Genomic DNA, 19,833 nt, shown 5'->3' with positions numbered 1-19,833 from the left:
AGGCCGGTATCATTTCTATCATCTCCACTTTACAGATGAGGAAACTGAGGCAGAGAAGTTAAGTAACTCGTCCGGGGCCCCTCCACTGGTAAGCAGCAGAGCCAGGCTTTTGACCCAGGCCGTGTTGCCCCCAGGCTAGCCCGGAAGCACTGCTGTATGCCACTCCTGCCATAAATGCTCGTAACACCCATGAAGCTTCCTTTGAAAAAAGACTCAGTAATGAAGAGCTGATGGTGCGCTGACGCCACGCTGCCTGTGAAGTGGGCTCCGCCGTTTCCAAGGGGCTTTCATCCAGCACTGTCACAGAGCTGCTCTGTGAGGTGCATGACGCCATCTCAGAATCCTCATTTTAGAGACGAGAAAACTGAGGCTGAGGTGGGTTAAAAGACTTGCCCAACTCGTGTGCGTGTGTGTGTGTGTGTGTGTGTGTGTGTGTGTCTGTGTGGCTGAACAGGCCTCAGACCCAAGGCCCTGCTGCTTAGACCCCACCAAGCGGCCTGTTGACCTTCTCGCCTCCTTGACTCATCATCCTTACTCTTCAAGTTGACCTTTCCTAGAACCGCCTTCCTGGCCCACACGTTTTTCTCTCCAGCCCTTCAATTGCCACCTGGGGAGCCTATTGATTAAAGCACAAAAGGGGCCTTTCCCGGGCCCCGGGGCGTCTTTCCTGCGAGAGGCCCAATAGAGCAGTGCTTGTGGGTATTTTTATGGGTCATGTTTTAAAAATTAGGTCTAAATTAAATTTGTGCTGCTGTCATTAGGATGTGTCAGCTGAGGGACTTCTTTATTGTTCCTGCTACTGGGTCGTGAGCAAATGACTTTTCTCTGGAAACTGCCGTTCTCATCACTCACAGACCAGGGGCAGGCCGGGCCCTCCCTTGTCTGCCTGTTGGTTAAATGATCTGAGGAAGTAGGAGGTCCGTACTGGAAGTGTCCTTGAGACCATCACAGTCCACGGCCCTCTGTGACATTGTGATTTTATAATAAGACATATATACTTGTTTTTTGTCCCCGTTTCTGGCATGGAGCTCCTAAAATCCTTGGAATTTTCTAAGTGAAGAGGGCCATACAGGTGCCTTTTGTTATGTTAATGAGGTTACCTTTGGAAAGCACTCAGGGGTGGGGACAGGGGAAGCAACCAATTGATTAGAGGGTTGGAACTTTCAGTCCCACCCCAACCTGACCTCTGGGGAAGGGGAGAGGGGCTGGAGGTTGAGATCAATGCCAATGGCCAATGGTTTAATCAGTCATAGCTAAGTAATGAAGGCCCCATAAAATCCCACAAGGGCGGGGTTCAGAGAGCTTCCAGGATGGTGAGCATATGGAGATCCGGGTAGGGTGGCGTGCCTGGAGAGGGCATGGAAGCTTGACTCCATTCCCCACACCTTGCCTATACATCTCTTCCATCTGGCTGTTGCTGAGTTATATCCTTGTATTATAACTAGTAATCTAGTGAGTAAATGAGTTTCTTGAGTTCTGTGAGCCACTCGAGCAAATTAATCAAACCCAAGGAGGGGGTCGTGGGAACCTCTGACCTATTCTAGTTGGTCAGAAGTACAGGTAACAGCCTAGGTTTGCAACTGGCGTCTGAGGTGGGTGTCAGGGGGCAGTCTTGTAGGATTGAACCCTTAACCTGTGAGATGTGGCGCCATCTCCAGGCAGATAATGTCAGACCTGAGTTGAATTGTAGGACACCCAGTTGGTGTCTGGAGAGTTGCTTGTCGGACGTGTGAGGGGACCCCCCCGCATTGGAATTTGGTGCTCGGAATCAAAAGACCCTCCTTCTACAAAAGGGAGATGGAGGGACAGCAGACTGCTCAGGGTCACATAGATGGGGGAGATGATCCCAAAGATTTGGAAACGCTTAGGGGGCCCCTGTCCAGACAAGGGTGTGGTCCAGTGAATAAGAACCTCTGCTTGGACACTATGAGGGATAGACAGCTGGAAGTCAAGGCTGGGGAACAGCCCTGTCACTGACTAATTACCCCGAGGAACTCAAGGGAGGTTTCAGAAATATTTAACTGTTTCTCCAAAAATTTTTTTGTTATGTTAAGAGATGCGATCACCAACCACCCTGAACCAGAGGAGCCACACCGCAAGAGCAGTGCCTGCAGATGAGCCGAGAGACGCCAAGGGAGCCTGCGCAAGTCAGTACCCACCTCTTCCTTTTGAATATTCATTCCCCACCTGAAATAAAAGGCCTGTGCTTCCCTTTGTTCAGGAAGACCCATGACTTTGGAAATGATTCTGTGTGGTCTATTTGCTACAAATATACTTTACTTTGTGTGACAATTACTTCTGGTGGAGAGTCTGATTTTAACTTACCTGGAGGTGAACCCACTTTGGTTCAGTAACGGCCCTAGGCCCAGAGACTCCAGTAGAACACCCCACTGAGAAGCTGGGTTGGGCCTGTGGTAGGTGGGATCACGGCCTCCCAAAGATGCCCACATCCTAATGCCCCAAACCTGTGAATATGTTACCTCACATGGCAAAAGGGACTTTGCAGACGTGATTCAATTAAGGATCTTAATATGGGGAGATTTTCCTGGATTGTCTGGATGGGCCCTAAGTAATTACAAGGGTCCTTATAAGAGGGAAGCAGGAAGGTCTGAGTCAGAGGGAATGTGACACTGGAAGCAGAGGGGTGTGTGTGCGTGCGTGTGCATGCATGCGTACATGTATGTGAGAGAGAGATTTGGAGATACAGTGCTGCCGGCTTTGGAAGATGGAGGAAGGGGCCGTAAGCCAATGAATGCAGGTGGCTTCCAGACACAGAAAAGGCAAGAAAATGGATTTTCCCTAGAGTTTCCAGAAGGAATACAGCCCTACTGATGCCTTGATTTTAGGATTTCTGGCTTCCAGAACGGTAAGAGAATATAGTTGTGTTGTTTTAAGTCACTGAGTTTGTGACAATTTATCACAGCAACAAAACGAAACTAACAGAGGGCATAAAACCAGAACTTTAGGTTTGAGAGGGAGACTGGGTTGGCAGGATGTTTTCTGTGGTGTGTGGCAAGAAAGCTAACTCAAATTGCCCTAAACCCAAGCAAAAGCGGCCGGGGCGGGGGGGAACTCACTGGTCACTAACTGCACAGCTTAATCATGCTCAGCTCCTTTCCAGCCTCAGCTCCGCCTTCTCGCGAGCTGTTTCCAGCCTTCGGCTTCTGTGGTGGCCAGAGCGGGGCAGCAGCTCCAGGCTTTATTTCCTCTCACCTTGAAATCTTTGGGCGAAAGGACTTTTTTCCCTTCCAGAAGCCTCAGCTGACATATCATGGACTCTTATGACCTCCAAGTGATCATGCCGCTGTCACACACCACTTCTGGAGCTGAGGCCACCACAGGGACTGAGACTGAGGAAATGGAGGGTCCCCAGGAGAAAAGTCAAGGCTGTGATCAGAAGTCGGGTGGTGAGGTGGGGAGGAATGATAACACACCCCAAACAAGTGTGGCCACTGTGAGCAGACCAGCATCATTTTCAATGCACATCATACGGAGAGGCAGTGGTTCTAATCCAAGTATTACCACTCACAAGCTGTGTAACCCTGGGCAAGTCAATAATATTCCAAGTCGCATGTGCTCATCTGTAAAATGGAGAAGCCAAGGCCTCCCTTACATGGATGTTGTAGGAATTAGAGGTAATCTGGGTTAGAGGTCACCTATCACAATGCCTGGCCTGGAGGAAGTCCTTAGTTTAAGTAGTGGGTCTTGACGGTGAAGACAACCTCAAGGATAATGGTGATGATGACTATGATGCTAATGACCTGGGCATCTTCTGTCTGTATGTGCATGGTGGTTTTTGTACCCAAAGGACGAGTTTGCATACTTTTTGGGTATCTAAATCATTCAATGAGTTAAAGAATAAAAATAGCTAAAGAAAAAAAATCAAGTGTATCTTTTGGCACAAAATGGAATTGGTAAAGTCTCCAAGGAAAAGTTTTCATTCAAATGCCACTGTTCAATCTGAATATTTAAAAATATCTTCCTACTGAGTGTATCCAGTTTCAGTTTCTTGGAATGAAAAGTAGATAACAAAATTAAACAAACAACTGCTTTCCTTGGCATTTAACAACTCCCGCTGGCTCAGTGTTGTGCGCCAATCTGCTGTGGTTCTTTCCCTCTCGGATAGAAGGATTTCTGTGCTCACTGGAGGAAGTGTTCTTGCGGTCAGGTCAATCCTGGAACCAATGAAAATCCTCCCACTTGGCACTTTCTCCGGCCAAGAGCCCACGGTGATGTGCTGTGGCTCAGGATCCTGAGGTCAGCTGAGGCCATGGTGCCCTGGACGGAGAGAACTGCCCACCGACCCTGACTGTGGCCCCCATGGCGGTCAGTGGATGGGCAGGCAGGTGTCTGCCCACCTGAACTTCCAATTGCAAAATGCTCTTGCCGCCATCATCTCATTCACTTTTCATGGCACCTCCATGACTTAGGTGTTGTGCAGGTGAGAAAGCTGAGGTTCAGAGAGGAAATCTGACTTGTTTAAGGCCACATGGCAAGTGAGTGTCTGGGACTAGAACCTCCAACTCCTGCTCGCCTGCCTTACCTGCTGCTGGCATCACATAAATTAACATTTGGAATGCAAATTGACTGAGATACAAGAGCTGTTTGGGAATTAGGAATCCATATCTTAAACTTATATGGACCAAGCAATGTACTAGGTGCTTCAGAAAATACAGACTATTGACACCCTCGTGGAGTTTACACAAATAGTTCTCCCTCTCCTTCTGTCAACAAAATACTTAGAGATCCAGGGTGAAAGGTCCCATGCTTCAGCAAGTCCTCTGTGCTACCACCCCCTTCACAGAAACTCCCACAGTGCCTTACAGAAATCTCTCTGGGATTTGCCTCCTCTTCCTTATACCATGACGTTCACGCACGTCTTACCTCCAACGCTGCAGTGTGAGCCCCATGAGGATGGGGCTCTGTCTTTGCATTTCTGCACCCACTGTGGTGCCTAGCAGAGCACACGGTGTGTTATAGTGCTCACACATGCTCAGGGGAAGGATGTCCAGATGGTGGATGGCTTCCCCATCATGTCGATTCAGCTCACATGGATCTTACCGGCAATGGAGGACTCACTTTATCTGAGACACGAATGTCCTCCCTGCAAGGGAACAGGCTTTGTTGAGTCATGGATAACATCACTGATATTCTCCAGGACCTCAGTCCTCTGACTCATTAAGGTAGTTGAGGTGGTACCTCCATAAGTAACACAGAAAGTGATCTTGGGCTTTAGGCTGAGCTGGGGAGAAAGGATTGGAGCACCTGTTGGTTAAGCTACTGAGTGGGCCTGATGCAGGGATCAAACATATCATGCACTATTCCATAGTCCTAGTGTTCATTATTGAGCATCTACTATGTACCGGTGATGGGGCTCAACATAGTCATTGCCTTCAAGGAAGTCACTGTTTAATAAAAGAGGTTGACCCATCAGTAAGTCAGCCCATTAGAACAGGCTCAAACAGGTCTGTAGGAACACAGAGAAGGGAAAAGTTTCTGATGTAAGGATTCTCAGGGGGAAGTTGAGTTTTCCCACTAAGTAGAGAAGGCCAGCAGAGGGAACTGGACACTGTACTTCATACACATGGCTGTTAGTCTATTTCATTGCGATAGGTTGGCACATTCTTCTAACGGTTTCGCCCGTGAGCCTTTCTTGCTGCCTAGACTATGAGTTCCCTGGGACAAGAACTATCTTCTGCTCTTTCCCTTTCCTTTTACTCCTGAGAAGAGGTCTTCTAGGCTGGCAGTACTTTAAGATCAAGAACCTGGTCTTCATCTCTGTTCCTCATTCTCCAAGCCTGGCCCCAGATTTTTGTCCCTGCCTTTCCCCTGACAGCTGGTCCTGACGTGGGGTACACTGTGTGCTTCATCTTCAAGGATGTGGGATCTTGGGGTGACTGATGGACAGGGTGGTCTCAGCCAAGCCCAGGCAGCCCTCACTCACTGAAGTCAAGGGAAGGAGGTTGCCTTTGTCTGGAGCTGACATTTCATGGTGGGACCTAGCTCTGGAGTGGGTGCTAGTGACTGTGGACATGAACAAGGTGATTGGAGCAGAGGCCTGGGCAGCACTTAATTCTTTCCCTTTATTTCCCTCTCTGCTTTGAGGCCAGCATCAAAAGCTGGGACCAGGATTGGGTGTTCCCACCACACAGACAGTACATCTTTCAGATCATTTGAATTGGAAGGACTTCAGTTTTAGTGGCAGAAGTTGATAACCTCTTGGAGACAATATTCTCTAGCCAATTAGACTATATTTTCTCTAACTTCTATGCTGTCTTCCCCAAACCTATTGTGGTGTATTCAGCATCCTAAGCATGTTCCTATGGTCCAGGAGGGTACATGGCCCTTGCCACTCCATCTGCACTTTGATGAAATGCTCGATTATGGTTGCAGAAAGATTAATCATGCCACATTCGAGAGAACATTTCTGAGAAAGTCACTGTCAAAAGGATAATTGTACAAGGTCTTCAGCCTCCTCAGACCTTTCTCTTTTTCTTTCTTTCATATGACAGGAGAAGCTCAGAGAGATTGAAAACAGTTGATTGCTGGGGCAATGGGTCAGATCCTGAGAAGGTGGCGTCTTTATAAATTGCAGGGCCTTCCTGGTTCCTGTGCTTTGCCCATTTTGCATGCAAGTGCTAGGATAAACTCTAGATCCCTTACTCTGGCATTGAAGACTCCTTTCCTCTGGTACCAGCTTCTTCTCCATGTTTATCTGTAACCATTTCTCCATTTCCCTGCATTCCAGGAAGTTGCACAAAATATTGGCTATGCTTTCAAAATGCTATGCCTTTTCAAACTGCTGAACTTCTGCACCACTTGGAACAGCCCCCAGCCTTTAATTTGTATGGAAAACCACTAATTATTCTTCAAGACCTGACACAAATGTCTCCCTCTCAGTCGAAACCATCCCCTACCCCTCCAGGCAGAACCAATCCATCTTCCCTCTGTGTTCCCATAGCACTTTGCTCGTCCTGAATTATAACACTTTCACATTGTATTTTAGTAGTTTATCTTTCATTTGGTCTCTTTCACAGGTCTCTTAGTTCCTTGAGGACAAGGAATATATCACATCTTATTTTTGTATTCTCATTCCTGGGCATAACACTGTTCCTGGCACAGAGATGCTCGATAAATATTCATGGGATGAATGACTAAACCAGTTGGGGTTTTTGGAAGGATATCTGGTAAATAGTACCTTTCTCCCTCAGCTGAGTTCAGAACTAAAAGAGAAGGGACAGAGTAGGAACAAGGAGTATCAAAATATCACTAAACGTGGCCAGGTGAGAGGATCATAACTTAATAGAGTCAAAAGGGCTTGCCGATCCCTACCTCCAGTTCAGATCTTGGGACCACCCACCTGAGAGGGAAAGCTCAAATCTGCAGATCAGGTCACCATCTTCCACTAGTCTGGGTGGAGGAGGAAGGATAAAAGGGAGTCAAGTCCCACCCCCCCACAAGATATTTGATAAGTTATCTAATTGAGAAAGAGTGGAACATGATGCTGCCACCAAGCTGGTAGTTCATTCTACCTCCATGGGGGTGGAGTTAGGATTTGTCAAAAGGCCAAGTGTATTTAGAGGAAGTCCTTCTACCTGGGAATCAGGAGACAGGAAAAGTCTTTCCCCTATAACTGTAAATATCTTCCTTTTTTTTTCTTTAAGTGCTTTTCATTTTCTACCTTATCTGAGAACCCACTCCACATTTCCAAGTCAACCTTTCAGTAAAAAAGTAACATTTTTCATTTGTCTTCCTTTCCCTCAAATACTTCATCTTCTTCATACTTTGATGGAGTTCTTTCATTGTTCTCTCCTCCTCTTCTACTCTTCTTGCAAATAATGTATAACTTTAGCAGAACTATACCCAGAGGCTTCAGTTCCTGTAATTCTAGGGGAGGTGCAGAATTATCCCACACTTTTCTCAAGTAGTTGAGTACTTGTTATGTGGCAGACACTGCACTTGTACTGGGGAGAGGGAGCTATATCAACAGGGTCCATGACTTCAAGAGAATCAGAGTCTAGTGGAGAAGGCAGATGTGAAAAAAGAAAATTACAATTGAGAGTGGTACACAACATGATAGAGGGAAGCACAAGACATTGTGGGAATGTAGAGTTGGGGCTGACTGATTTCATTTGAAGTAGTAGAGGGTAAGAATGTCCCAGGTAAAGGAAACTCAACTCATGGGTCATCATGGAAATCTTCCTTAAGTAGGTGACACTTAGGCTGAGTCTCAAAGAATCAATAATCAGTAGGAGTTATGCAAAGTGAAGGGATGGGGTGTGTACGTGTGTGTGTGTGTGTGTGTGTGTGTGTGTGATAGTTCAAGAAATAGCATACATGAATACCCAGAACTATGGAGCAGCCTGAGGTGTGGGAGAAATTACAAGTCACGCAGTGTGGCTGGAGCACGAGATTCTTGCTGGAGAGTGGCTAGAAAGGGGACTGGAGAGTTAGAGGAGGACTGGGTAAATTAGAAGAAGTCCAAGAGAAAATTCTGGGAAACATCTATTTTCAGGAAATAAGCTATCTTGTGTGACCTGATGCAATCCTGTGCTGGAGACAATGTTCAGAAATGAGAAAGCAGACAGCTAACCCAGAACCCTGCAGGACAGGTCTTATTTCAGTACCACGGCCAGTGGCCAGCCCACTTTCGAGGCTGATTCTCTGACTTTGAACCTCCCTAAGATCCCAAGGCGCTAAGGGGTAGAAAGTGGGAAGCAGCTGGAGAGTTGATATTCAGAATCTGATTATAATGATGAGTGTGTGCATGTTCAATTATTCGGGGATTAGTGCAGAAGGGTGCTTTAAGAAGTTGAGTCTGTGATTCAAAGTTAGGTAGAATTAGCAGGCATTTTTTCCTGAGCATAAAGACATCATTATTTCTGAATCACAGAAGAGCCAAGCATTGAGCCCCTATTGTACCATATAATGAAAATGTTCTCTTCGGTGGATGTGTTTTAATTACCATTTTGGGTGTATGCGCCTGCTCAGAGACTAGAGTCCTAGGGCTCAGCTTGGAGCTAGGGCCTCTCAAAAGGAAGCTGCTCATTACAGTCTAAAAGTCAGAATGTACAATTGGAAATTCCCAACTCATTGAGATCACAATTCATTTGAACATTAATTTTTTCCATGAGGCAAAAATAATAGCTATTTCCAACACCCTTTGCTTTATGTCCCTTCTGTCTCTGGCAAATCTAAGGAGACATTCTTTGCCTTTTTGCTGCCTGAGTTAGCATCTGTCACTTCCTTCTCACCTCTGGGCATCCACAGGGCTGGCTGTGAAACTGAACCATTACTCAGAAATCTCTGAACTCTTTAAGTCATCGATTCTATGGCCTTGGGGAAAGTGAGACCAGTTGGAAGGGGGTAGAGGTTTGCTCAGATTGGACACAACTGGTAGAGAGAAGTGGTTTCTGACATGGGGTCCATGAGAGGGCTTCAGTGGATCCTTGATGCCCAGAAATTATTTGCAAGATGGTGCGCATGTCTATGTGTGTAGGGGTGGGTGTACATGTTCATGTTTCAAGAGAGCAAGCACATAACTTTCTCAGATGCTCTGAAAGGCCTGTGACTCTTCCAAATGAGTTATGAACTACAGGATATAGAGAAAACAGACTTAGAGAATTCAACCAACCCTGGAAAAAGTTGCTACCCATATTCCCACCCCACTGCCCACCCTACAAGTCAAAGAGGTGGGCTAGATTATGAGCCATATGAGGGAAAAGACTGTTTACGTTGCCTACTATTATATGCCAAGAACCTGGAATTGCACTTGTAGAGTATTTTTGAATAAACGAATGGGTTCGATTGGTAGGGTGGGAGTAAGTGTTTTCAGGGATTCCCATGCAGGAAAAGAGGAGGAAAACCCAGCTTCCTAAGGGCTCCAGAGTCCAGAGCCACTCTGGTACAGTCCCAAGCCATCAGGCCAGTGGTGCTCCTGCACAGGAAGGCGCAGGGTCTGAGTTTGATCTGATAATAATGGTGATGGTGAGGCTGACATATCCCGAGATGCCAACAGTGCAAAGCGCTCTCACATCAAATACTTAATTTGATTTTCCCTCAAATCCTGGGAGATAGGCAAGGCCCTTAGGATAAGATCTGAAATGGAAAAATAAAAAGGTAGTTGTGGTGATGTGGTAGATGTGTTGATGAATAACCTCTTCATAAGTCTTCTCCTCAAATAGGTCAGCTCCTTTCTGGAGCTCCAGGAGGAAGGAACCTCCTTCATCTGTGTTTTTCATGCTCTCCACAGGAAAGTTCACATAAGTCAAAGCAGGTCACCCGAGTGGGTGACCTAGAAGGATATGAATGTGTGTCTGTGCATGTATTGGGAGTGGAGTGTGCAAGGTGGAGGTGGGTGAGAGCTGAGCACTACTATCGGCTCTATCATTGGCTCTATCTTTAGGTCAAGGTGTCTCAGAGAAGCTGGGGATAGGACCTTACTGTCATGGAGACTGTGGGGGGAGGGGAAGATGAGGAGTGGCAAGTGGCCAGAGGCGTGTCTGTGGAAGAGGCCATGCTCAGCCTTGCCCGGGGCCTCAGACTCCTAACAGCATGAAGGAGGAAGGGGCAGGTGTGACCACGTAATATGCTTCCCCTGTGTTCTAGCCCTCGTGAGGACGCTTTGCGTATACTGGTTCGCTCACTCTTTCCAAAGATGCTGCAGGTAGATGTTGCTCTATCCATTTTAGAGATGAGGAAACTTAGTCAGAAGGGGTGAAGGGACTTGCCCTTCCACAAACAGCTCATTTCGGAGTTAGGAGAAAGATGTCAGGAGCAGTGTTCAACCAGATGACCTCAAAGCGTCTTTCTATCCTGAAAGGCTGGTTCAAGGAAGATGCTGAATAATGCCCCCTTCGCCCAAAGATGCCCACATCCTAATCCCCGGAACCTGCGAATGTGTTACTTTACATGGCAAAACGGACTTTGCAGGCGTGATTAGGTTAAGGATCTTGAGATGAGGAGATTATTCTGGGCTATATGGGTGGGCCCAATGTAGTCACAAGGGTCCTCATAAAAGAGAGGCAGGAGGTCAGAGTGAGTAGAGGGAGAAAGTGATGTGGCGACTGAAGCTGATCGGAGGGAGATCAGGAGCCAAGGAATGCTGGCAGCCTGCACACGCTGGAAGAGGCAAGGGACAGCTTTTCCCCCAGAGCCTCCAGAAGGAACCAGCCCTGCTGGTCCATGAGTGCGACTCATGTCGCACTTCTGACCTCCAGAACTATAAGATAATACATTTATGTTGTTTTAAGGCACTAAGTTTGTGAATTTGTTACAGCAGCCTCGGGAAACGAATACAGAGGAGGTCAGGGATGGGAAGCTTTATCTCAGAAGAAAACCTTTGTTAGCAAAGAGGGAGGTCACTGGCGACAGGAAAACCCTCAGCTGCCGAATGAGACAACACTACCCCCACTCCTTTACTGTAAGTGGGTTTTCAGCCAGATTAGTAATATATTGATTAACATTTATTTAGCATATACTATGTATCAGATAGTGTGCTGAAGACTTACCCTTTCCTTTAATCCTCAAGGAAACCCTATAAGGAAGGTACAAGTATTATCCTCACTCTATAGACAAGGAAACTGACGCCCAGAGTGGTAAGTAATCCAACATTACACCCTCAGCCTGCATGAAAGCCAGCATTTAAGCCCAGGAAATGTGGCTGCCAGAACTTTAAGATCTGCCTGATGTTTCATCCAGAGGCTTGTTCAACAAACAGGTCTACAGGTAAGCATAATAATAAGATCATTGCAGCAAGCGATCATTTCAGATGGTGACAAATCTTCAGATGGTGTGGTAGGCAGAATAACGGCCCCCTAATGATGTCCACATCCTAGTCCCCAGGACCTGTGAATACATTAGATTACATAGCAAAGGGGAATTAAAGTTGCAGATGTAGTTAAAGTTTTTAATCAGTTGACCTGAAGATAAAGAGATTGTCCTGGGATTCTAGGTGGGCCCAATATAATCACAACGATCCCTAAAGTGGAAGAAGGAGGTAGAAGAGTCTGTCAGAGGCAGACGTGGCTACAGAAGACAAGCACAGAGACATGCATTGTCGTTGCCTTTGAAGATGGAGGAAGAGGCCACGAGCCAAGGAATGTGGACAGGGCAGATTTCACAGCCTCCAGAATCTGTAAAGGGCAAGGAAACGGATTCTCCCCTAGAGCCTCCAGAAGAAGGCCTCCCTGAGAACACGGCATTGGAGTTGAGACCTGAATGACGTGAAGGAGCTAATTCAGAAAGAGTTGAGGGAAGAGCTTTCCAGGTAGAGGTATGGAGCAAAGGACCTATGATGATGATGAGTTGGTGATTCCAGGAACAGAGAAAAGGTCAGTAGGTAGAGACTTGCTACTCAAAGTGTGGTCCGTGGACCAGTAGCATCAGCGTCACCTGAGAAATTGTTCAAAATGCCAATGCTCTGGTCCCTCCTAGACCTGTTAAATCGAACCCCTAGGGGTGTAATCCATGAATCTGCCTTTGGTAAACATTTTTTTCTTGTAATAATTACACTTATCGAAAAGTTGAAAGTATGGCATAAAATTTTCTGTTTTCTTGAACATTTAAGAGCAAAATGATGGCCTGATGCCCCATCACTCTCCAAACTTTAATGTAGGTTTTCTATAAATAAGAACATTCTCCTACACAATTGGGATGCAATCATCAAAATCAGGAGATTAACAAGGATACATTGATGCATCTAATCCTGAAAGCCCATTCAAATTTCTCCAGTTGTTCCAATAGTGTATTTTATAGCAAAAAGATCTATTTCAGAATCCTGGGCTGCACTTAGTTCTCATGTCCCTTTAGTCTCCTTTAGTCTGGAAGAACTCCTCAGTTTTTCCTTGACTCGCAAGACCTTGGCACTTCTGAAGATTATGGGACAGTTATTTTGGGCCTGTCTGATGCTTCCTCGTGATTAAATTCAGGTTACGCATCGTTGGCAGGAATAGCACAGGAGTGACACTGTGGTCTTCTTGCGTCCTCTCCAGTGGCACATGATTTCAGTTTGTCCCGTTACTGGAGATGATCACTTAATTAAGATGGTGTCTGCCAGGCTTCTCCACTATAAAGTTACTCTTTTCTTTTTTTGTAATAAATAAGTGTTTTGCAGGGAGGTATTTTGAAATTACACAATTGTTTTATTCTTCATCACATTTTCAATTTGTTCATTTATTTGTATATATCTATATGAACTCATGGTTTCCTATTTTAGTCAATGGGTTATAATTCCTTGACTATAAACTACCATGTTTAATTTGGCACTCAAATTATCTCATATTTGACCAGTGGGAGCCCTGTGTGGCCTTTTGACACGTCCCCACCATTCTATGAGCACTTCCTTGCTCTCAGGCACAACAAGATGATCCAGGTTCACCTTGTACCTTCCCTGCCCCAGGCCTGGAATCAGCCATTTCTCCAAGCAGCTCCTTTTTTTCTTTTTAGTGGAAAATGATATTTAGAAGCCAAGATGTAGGTGCTAGATAGGTTCATTGCTACTGGAGTGTCACTGCTCTCAGGCTTTCTCAGAGGACAGAGCTAAGAAATATATGTAAGGTCACACACACACACACACACACACAGTACATTTACATTTATTTCCACATCTATCTCTAAATATCAGAAACCTTGAGTTCACATGGATACATCCAATTCAAATTCAACATCACAGGGTTCATTCTAGCTTTCTCCTTTTCAGTGTTCATAACTCCCTTTGCCAATAATGAACACCTGGTGTATTATCCTAGGGCTGTTGTAACAAACTACCACAAACTGGGCGGCTTAAGCAACAGAAATTTACTGTCTCACAATTCTGGAGGCTGGAAGGCCAAGATCAAGGTATCGGCAGGGTTGGTTCAGTCTGTTGGCTGTAAGGGAGAATCTGTTCTAGGCCTCTCTCCTAGCTTCTAGTGGTTTGCTGTCAATCTTTAGCATTCCTTGGCTTGTAGATGCATCACCCTAATCTCTGGCTTCACGTTCACATTCATTCTCCCCATGCGCATGTGTCTGTTTGAATTTCCCCTTCTTGTAAAGACATCAATCATATTGGCTTAGGGGCTCATTCTACTCCCAATATGACCTCATCTTAACTAATTACATCTGCAACAACCCTATTTCCAAGTAAGGTCACATTCTGGGGTACTGGGAGTTAGGATTTCAACATATGAATTTTGAGGGGGACATAATTCAACCCATAACACCTAGCTTCCATTGTCCTTAATGTGTACTTGATCAATGCTCTGGAACGTGACCAGTCTTCCATTTTGGCTGCTACTTTCCCCCCCATATGGGACCCTCTTGTCCTGCTTGGACTCTGAATTCTCGTTTCAGGCTCCTGCCCCCACCCCTGTGTAGATGCTGTCCGCCCTCCTTGGGCTCTGACACCCCATGCCAGTCACCCATCTATAGGGATGCCTTCTCACCTTGCTTGGGCTCAGGCTCCCTGCACCAGGCTGCCCCCTCCATGGATGTCCCCCTCACCCCACACCTCACATGGATGTCCTTCCCAGCCAGTCTGGTTCTGTCACCTCATGTCAGGATGCCCCTCTGGGGTGGCATCCTCCTCACCCTGCTTGGGTGCTGACATGCCATGTTGCCTCCCTCCCCACCATGTGGATGCCCTTCCCCCAGTTAGGTCTCTGGTGCCCTGTGTGGGGCAGCCTCCATGTGTCATCACCGTGCAATGGGCCACCACGGCTGCCCTCTCCTCACCTTGCTCTGCTGCATCTAATGGCTTTAGGGATGAGTATTCAGGAATGAAGGGCAAAGGAGGAGGCAGAGAAGGAGGGAAAAGAGGAGCAGGAGGGCCAGGAATCTGTGTTTCAACAGGCTCTCCTGGTGATTCATAAGCATGCTAAAGTCTGTGACCCCTGGTCTAGTGGTCAGTGAGCAGGGGGACGTCACAGCATGGGGCTGGAGAGGTGGCAGGGCCAGGTCATGGTCTTGCAGGCTTTAGCAAGGAGGCTCTACTTTATTTTATTTTTAAAAAGAGTTGACAAAATAGGTTTCCCTGGGGCAGAGATGCCATTACAAATGATATAAATTAGCTCCAAGTCTCTTCTGAGAAGAACAAGAGTCATCAGTTACCTAAATAAATCACCCCCCTCCCCTGCACCCATGCTTCCCTTTAGCTTTTAGCCTAAGTGGATCCTTTCTAAGGGAGCAAAAGCACTTTCTTGACAGTCTGCCCATTTGCAGCTCTGACTCTCCCCCCCTCTGCTTTCCCAGCCACGCTTCTTACAAGTGTTTCCAAACTCCACGTTTTCATGTTCTAGAAGGCGATTCACGCCTCGACCCAGTGCAATCTGGCTTCCACTCAGGAGTTTTGTTTTTATTCTATGGGCCATGGGAAGCCACTTGAGGGTTTTAAGAAGATGAACATAACTTGATTTATGCTTTGAAAAGATCCCTCTGGCTACTTTGTAGGGAAAGGGTTTGAAAAAGCCAAGAGAGGAAGCAGGACAACCAGGCCAGAGGCTGCTGTGTTACTGGCTGAAGGAGGCTGCTGTGGATGGAGTGGCAGTAGGGGACAGACTGGGGATAAGTTTGGGAGGCAGGTCTGACAGAGTGTTCAGATGAATTGGATGTAGGGGTGAGGGGAGGAGAGCAGAGCCGCAGACGACGTCTAGGAGCTTGGCCAGAGGAGCGGGTGGATGGCAGTCGCAGGAAAAGACTGGAGAAGGAACAGGTTTGGGAAAAGAGGGGCATCCGGGAGTTCAACTGGGTCATATTTTGGATGAGATCCTTATCTACACAGCACTATCAAGTAAACCGGTGACTATATCACTTTGGAGTTTAGAGATGGGGGCGGGACAGAAGGCACAAATCTGGAAGTCATTGGCTGATGGGCGTCTCCCTCTTGGAGGAGTCACTAAGATGGTGCTACCTTTGAAGTGTGACTTCACCATGAGATGCTAATGAAGGGTGGGGCCCAGGGCCTGGGGAGAGGTGGACGCACAGTCCAAGTGGCTGCCATCGGGGGCGGGTTTGTCAGAGAGCTGTGGGTGGACTGCAGATTACCACTTGTCAACGCTGGTCTGACACCGACTTGCAGAATGGAGGGAGAGTTGACATCCTAGCTTGAATTTGTCCCTAGGACAGTCACTTACAGGTGGGACCACTGCCAGGCCCATCAGCCCCATCCCTAAATTGAAGAACAAAGTTTGATCCAGCTTGCTGGTAAGTTCAAGGCCCGACTCAGAGCCCCAGGCCTCAGAAGGCAGCCCTTGTCACTCCAGTTCAGAGAATGCAATACCGTGCCATTAGCACCCGTCCCTATAAGTGCAGGGCACTTTAGAGTTTACAAATTGTGCTGACATCCATGACCCCATCTAATCATCACACCAGCCCACAGAGGGCTGGAGAGATATTTAACGCTATTTTATAGCCAAGGAAATGAAGGCTCAGAAGTTCAGCCACTTGTCCAAGACCATATATCCAGAACGTGGTAGAGTCAGGACTTCAAACCAGGACTGTCTGCTGCTAAATCTTGACCCCACCTTCCACCTCTGTCAGGATTCGCGGCCGCCTCCGTCACTGCTACGATGCGAGCATTCTGTCACTGGCCATTGATCCTCAAGAAGTCAACCAGGTGCTGCTCTATCCTGGGACTGACGTCATGGTTCCTCATCCCCACTCGAGGTTCTCACCCTGGCAAAGACTGCCCTCTTTCCTCCCTACCTGGTTCATTCAGGGCTTTTCTCCTCCTGGCCTCTCCTTGACCCCCTCTCTGCTGGTCAGAGCCCTGATCTTCCAGTTCCATACCATCAGCTCCGTTATTCAAGGCCCGTGGGTCTCACTTGCCCACTGCTTCCTGAATGCTCTAGCCTCTCAACATGACCGCTTCTGGGGGGGGGGGGTCTCTCCCTGATTGCTCAGCCTCTCTGCACATCTCCAGGGGTCTCCAGACTGCAGTAGCCTTGGCCTCCTTCCCCTGACCCCCTGTGTGCCTGCGACAGATATTACCCTACCAAGCAGTGCAGCCTGTGATTATCCACACGTGGTCCCCATCTGAACCGTTCTAACTGTCTCTCTCTCAGAGTCTTCAAGGTCAAATTCAACATCTCTCCTTGACCCAGGGGACCTGACCCAGCTTTCTCTGAACCAGCAGAAGCAAATCAATCAAATATGGAGGATGAGTCATAGACGATGAGTCTCTCAGGGGACCTTAAATGTCACACTCTTCAATCTTCTGTCTGTCCGATGTTCTACTTCCCTCTCCAATGTTCTCCCCAAAGTCAAGCCTCTCCTGATTTGTGGGGGCTCACTGACTCAGGGCAAGTCATTCCTTCTTTGGACAGATACCTTAAGAATTTCTTTTGCTCTCCCCCTCAACTTTTGCCTACCAGTAATAGCCTCTCTCCCCAAAAAGCTACCATGACAGGGCCGTTCCTGCCCCAGGGTGGCCGTACAGGGGTGTGAAGGTCGTGATCTTGACCCTCAGCCTTCTCTTCTTCAGGCAAAACATCAACTTTCCCACCTGTGTATCATTCTGAGTCTCCTTTGGCCTGGCCCCTCCCCCAAACAGGCCCTGGTTTCTTTGTCTTAGAAACTCTTCACCTTCCAATGCAGACTCAGACAAGATTCAACACAAGTGTGTAATGAGTGCCATCTCTGTGCCAGGCACTGGTCCAGGAGCTGAGAATACAGGAGGGGATAAAACACACAATAATCCAGAGGGAGCCCACACCCCAGTGGCCAGCTGCATCTACTGTATGACTCGGTTCCTTCACTAGTGTTTGTGCCAATCAGTCTCGAGGTTATGGTTATATATGAGTCCAGTCACTGTGCTAGGCACAGGAGATGCAAAGAGAAATAAAATATTCTTCCTGTCCACAAAAGCTCACAGTCCCATTGGCTTAAACAACTTGGTTAACAGGTCTGTATTGAACCTCTCTCTCTTTTTCACACACACACACACTGACACACGCACACGCACACACACACCTCATTAGCAGGAAGTCCACCAACTTCTGATCCATATAGGCAAACCTGCGCATGCTCCAGGTACCAGTGCAGACCCGAGAAACTTGCCCCTGTCCCCCCTCACCCCCATCATCCCATCATCCTCTGCCCTGCCCAGAGGATTCTGGGGGTCCGGTTCTTGGCAGAAGCCTCTGAGGGGATCCATGGGACATAAGGATGGGTCTGTTGAACTGCATTGCTCTGGGCTTGATAAATAGTTATCACCAGCCAACGTGGTTAAATAATCATCAAACTGCATAATTCAGAAATCATGCTCCTTAAAATCTCCCCATTTAATACCCACCAGAAAATGCTAATCTTCCGCACAAGATTGCGTTTTATTTTTCTAGACAGGAAGCGTTTTCTTCAGTCACATAATGACTTTCCTTGACATAATAATGAAGGAATGTGAATTTAAAACAGCCGGGGCTGCTGGAGCGCCCTTTGTTATCTGGGGGGCCGCACAGAGAGATAGCTGGAATAACTGCTGACTGGCTGGGCTGTGTCTTCATTGAATTAACTGCTTACAAAGACTGAAATTTACCAAATTAAATTTTAGTGAGTAATTTCTGTCCACATAAACGGCTGAAATTAAACCACTGCGGATGTGGTAGACAGGCTGTCGCAAGGGGCTGACATTATAAGGGAGTGCTGCGGAGTCAGGCAGAGCCAGGATGTGGTCAGCAGGAAACCTGTTCACGGAGCGGGGGAGGGGGATCCTGAGCTCTGGAATGGAAGGTCAATGTTCAAATCCCAGGTTTCCCACTCCCTATTGGTGTGACCAGGGCTTGTCACTTGAGCCTCTCTGGCCTCAGTCTCCCTATCTGTAAAGCGGGCACAATTACGGCTATTTAAAAATGAAAAGTGGGTTGCCTTTATGAAAGCATTTGGGTACCTGTACAGGTCTGTGTAAGTGTTATTGGTGGTTATGTAGCTCCCAGCCCCTGGAGCAAGTTGAGCAGGAACAAATTAGGAATAAGAAAGAAAGCTCTCCTCTGGTACCCTACCTGTCGCAAGGGCTGGAGTTGCCTACTCCTAGCCCATCGCGTGGCACAGACTGGACTTAGAGGACCTAAAACACTTCTGGAAATAGGATCCATTGGACATGACCAAACAGCCAACTAATCTGGTGGGTTAATGGTCGGTTGGATTGATTAACTACACCTGACTAGCTGCTGTGATGCCAAAGCAATAGACAAAAACAGAATGTTTGAGTCCTCTGTCTTTGGAGAGGTGGAAGAGATCATGACAAGAAAGAGTATTTTCTCACCTGTGCACAGCGCCTGTGTGTGGTAGATCAGGTTACTGCTTAAAAGTATCCACCCCTCTTCCTCACCTTCGTGGAAGTTTACTTGCTTGCTCCTTAGCCTTGGGTTTGGCCGTGTGACTCCCTCGGAGTCTTAACAGGCTAGATGTAAGCACCAGAAATGTGCTTGTGCAGCAGAACGCCTCTGCCATCACCAGAAGAGCTCCTCCCAGGGAGATGCTTCCCCTTCATCCTGGGCTCAACAGTAAACATGCAAAGAATAGACCAGAGCCCAACTTGGTGGTAAGGAACCAATTCTAGCCAAACCCACAGCCTAAAGCAGAGCTGCTCAGCCCAGCCTAGTCTAGCTCAGACAACCTCGGCTTACCTACAGGTATGTGAATGAAACAAATGCTTTTATTGTTCTATGGCACTGATATTTTTGTGGTTGGTTGTTACACAGCAAGAACTGACTGATACAGGTGCCTTTCACATCCACTGGCTCATTCAGTCTGCAGAAAAACCCCTGTGATACAGATAGGTTAAGTGATTTTAATTCTCTTTTGTTTATATGAGAAACCTGAGACTTAGGGAGGAGAAATGACTTATTATGGTCATGAAGC

Source organism: Ceratotherium simum, chromosome 16, assembly GCF_057802395.1.
Source record: "Ceratotherium simum simum isolate JZ-2026a chromosome 16, ASM5780239v1, whole genome shotgun sequence".
Classification (NCBI taxonomy): Eukaryota; Metazoa; Chordata; class Mammalia; order Perissodactyla; family Rhinocerotidae; genus Ceratotherium; species Ceratotherium simum.
Note: the sequence above shows the minus strand (reverse complement) of the source record.